This window comes from Urtica dioica, chromosome 9 (genome assembly GCF_054948205.1).
Source record: "Urtica dioica subsp. dioica isolate 48M chromosome 9, U.dioica_male_clone48M_v1_H2, whole genome shotgun sequence".
NCBI classification, from domain to species: domain Eukaryota; kingdom Viridiplantae; phylum Streptophyta; class Magnoliopsida; order Rosales; family Urticaceae; genus Urtica; species Urtica dioica.
In genome coordinates, this window is record NC_142764.1 from 25945498 (window position 1) to 25949299 (window position 3802).

Genomic DNA, 3802 nt, shown 5'->3' on the forward strand with positions numbered 1-3802 from the left:
GGCCGCGGCAGCCATATCAATGGCAGCGTCTCAAGCCTTGCCCGGCTTCCCGGAGCGATGCGGCGAAATGAATATCTCTTACCCTTTCGGAGTCGGCGAGAAGTGCTCTATGGAGACAAAGTTCAACCTGACCTGCAAAGACTCCGCGGCGTATTTGGGGAACGGAAACGTCCAGGTAACCGAGATCTTCATCGACAAGGGCGAGATTCGAATCCTCAAGTTCTTGGCATGGGACTGCTACACCAACTCCGGCCAGATTGATCAGAATCGGTCCATGCGGTCCACGTGGCTCACGCTCCGCCGGGGAATGGTGGTCTCCCAGTCACGCAACAGGTTCTTTGTTGGAAGGAAGTTTTGGGTTGGTGGAGAAAGTGTTTAGATATTTTGGGTGTTTAGGGAAGAGGTTTAGAAATTTGGAGGTTTGGGTAAAAACTAGAGAGGTAGGAAATTTCTTTGTAGAAAGGAGAACTTTTTATTTGGCTTGATACAAAAGTGTAGGATTACATCCCTATTTATACTAGTCTATGGAATTATCTAGATACAACATTTTCTAGAGAATTCTCCTAATTAATGACTATCCTAGATATTTCAAGATTATTCTAGAATTTGTTCTCTCTAAGCTCTCTAGACATATCAAGAATATTCTAGATAATAAGACTACTTAACTAGGCCCAAAATACTAAAGGCCCAAATTACAATTAGAAATAATTAGGCCCAAATACTATAACCCAAAATCAAGTTTAATTATTCAACACCCCATCTTAAACTTGATTTTGCTACTCCAAGTAAAGTTCTTAACTTGACAAAGTCTTCGCGCTTGAGAGGCTTGGTGAAGATATCGGCTACTTGGTCATGGGTCTTCACGTACTCCAATTGCACCTCCTTTTGGGTAACACACTCTCTAATGTAGTGATAACGTGTGTCAATGTGCTTACTCCGATCATGGAAGACTGGGTTCTTCGCCAAGGCTATTGCTGACTTGTTGTCCACGAAGATCTTGGTCGGCTCCTCTTGCGGTACACTCAACTCCTTTAATAGATTTCGTAACCAGATTGCATGGCAGACACATGAAGTGGCAGCTACGTACTCCGCCTCACAAGTAGAAAGAGTGACAATCGGTTGTTTCTTCGACATCCACGTGAAGGCTGTGTCTCCAATGTAGAACACGAAGCCACTTGTGCTTTTTCGATCGTCTATGTCTCCACCCCAGTCGCTATCGCTATATCCAAGAAGCTTGTTGTAGCGACTCGAAGTTTTAAGGTTAATCTTGTAAATTAAGTTAATCAAAGGACGAGAAAATTATGTAAATTAATTTTCTAAGTAGTATTTCCAGTATTTTGGATTTGAAATATATTAAGGTAAGGAGAAATCTCGGAATAAAATAAAGGATTTATCGAGTTCGTCGTGAATGATAAATTATTTTCCGATGAGATATTCCGGAATTTAATTTAAGAAAATAAATTCTTAAGGACGAGAATTATTTCCGAGAAACCTTGAGTATATTTGAGTTATTTGAGAACGAATGAAAATTTTCTTGGTTTTGAAACTTTTAATTAAAGGTTCGATTGGTTACGGTTGAAGTCACAAAATTTTGTGACAAGGACGTGGTTGTCATGTTTTTCTGGGTCTATTTGAAATAAAACGTTGAGTTCGGGGTCAGTTTTCTAGAGATGGAAACAAAGAGGGGTTTATTTGCAAAACTTGAGAAAATTCCACACACTTCTATTCCTTTCTTCTTTCTTCTTTTTCTCCTGATACTTCTTTCTTCTTCTCCTTTCTTCTCCATTTCGCTCGCGACCTGCACAAAGAGAAACAGAAAAAAAAAACAAACAACAAAACCGACATCAAGGACATCATCGTCACCGCCACAACCCTCACCACCACCGTCATCTTCTTCACCTTCCTCTCTTCTTCTTTAGTCTTCGCGCGCCATCAAGCCACCGAGCCATCACCGCGTGCGCCCGCCGTGGCCGAGAGAAATCGCTGCGAGCCACCAAGGACCGCCGCCGAGGAAAAGACACCGGGAAAGAGAAAGTGAGCACCGAGGAAGCTGAATCTCACGAAAAGTGGGTAGGAAAATTCAAACCCGAATTGGATTTGTGGAATCTAGGGTTCAACATGAAAAAAATTGGGGGTTTTCTATTTCAACGAGTTTTTTTGTGAAATCAACTTGTCATTGCTCTTGTTTATGATGGATTAGTGATGATTGTTACTCGGATTGGAGAGTTTGAGCATGTTTCTTGATGAAATTTTGGATTTTGGACGAAAAATTAGAAGTTTAGGGTTTGTATAAATCTGAATTGGGGGTTTCGATATTCTGGATGTGATTTGATGATTTTGGACTGAATTTGTGTTACAAAACTGAGTTTAAGATGGATTGTGTTTGGATAATTGGACGAATTGTTATGGATTTTTGATTTTGAACATTTGGTTTTGGTTTTCGTGCTTGGCCATGAGTTTGTTTGGCCGTGAGTTAGTTTGACCGTGTGATGTTGATTTGAGATCTGGTTTTTGGTGATTAATGATTCGTTATACTTGAGATAAGTTATTGACAGTTCTGAGTTTGGAAAAGAAAAGAATGATACTTGTTTCGCTAGAATTATTTTCAGATTTCATTATGGAAATGAAATTAGACTCGTTCAAGAAATGCGAATTTTGGACTTTATAGTTAGAAATGTCTTTGGGTTATACGATTATTAAATCGTACGTTTGAGTTTGAGTATCGTGAATTATTCATAGGATTCTGATTCAGGATCGGTTTGATTTACCGTGATAGGACTCAAGACTGAAAGTCGTTTAGAGGTTCACGGAGTAAGTGAACGTCTGGATTCTCGATATTAGTGAACGTTCAAGTTCACAGGACGAGCGGACGTCTCGTGGAAGAGCGATATAGACGCTTACTCTTGAGGTAGGTTATTATAACCCTTCTCTCCTGATTTTATGGTTTGGCCTCAAGTATATATTATTTTCGAAATGAAAATGTTTGTGAACGTGCCACGAAACCTAGAATCGTTTTCAAAATGTGGCGGAACTTCAACTCGGGATATCCGATTATGAAGTTGAGAATATTTTCGATATTATACATATATCCCGTATTTACGAAATGAAATGTTTCGTATATCCTGGACAAGCCGGTTTCACACACACATGTATACGGTGCGGAGAGTGCACCTTGCTCTGATCAGAGGACTGCCACGGGTTAAGTTGGCAGGCGGCTCAGGAGATAGTACACGTTTTAGTAGTATCTATGGACACATTTAAATTTCTGTCATTTACATTTCTGCAATTTACATTTCTGCAAGGTATACTTGTACGTGTATGGTGATTTACACGTGACAAGAATAGTAATATTATAAAGCTAAGTATTATTTTCGAAAATCTTTTTAAAATCAAACCATTATTATAGCACCTACTGGGCCTCAGGCTCATCCCTATTTCTTCAATTTTTTTTATAATCAGGAAACGAGAAGAAGGGTTAGGACGACCTCGGAGTTTTACGTCGTCAAGTTTTTTTGAAGTTTTTAGTTTCGTTATCTAGCAGGTCTGTATATAAGCTTTTGGTTTATCAAAGTTTGTTATATTTTCTGTATTCTGTTTTGTTTATCTTTGGATCTGTAAAGCGAATGACTGAGTATGCACTGTGGGATGTTTAGTTACTCGTTTAGTGTTTAATAAAGTATGTTTAATATCGCTTATCTTCGCTTAGTTCACGTCTCGGTTCTTGGGGCGTGACAGGTTTGGTATCAGAGCGTCTAGGTTATAGAATCTCTAGGGAATGCATACTCGGTTTGCTTTACACTCA

General features: G+C 39.4%; 1 long non-coding RNA gene across 1 annotated transcript; it reads left to right on the forward strand.

Annotated features, from left to right (window-relative positions):
- The first annotated feature begins 1993 nt into the window (after positions 1 to 1993).
- On the forward strand, positions 1994 to 3563 carry LOC149386248 (uncharacterized). Its single transcript, XR_016301241.1, has 3 exons — positions 1994 to 2070; positions 2777 to 2908; positions 3460 to 3563. It is a non-coding gene; the product is annotated as an uncharacterized LOC149386248 (long non-coding RNA).
- The last annotated feature ends 239 nt before the right edge of the window (positions 3564 to 3802 follow it).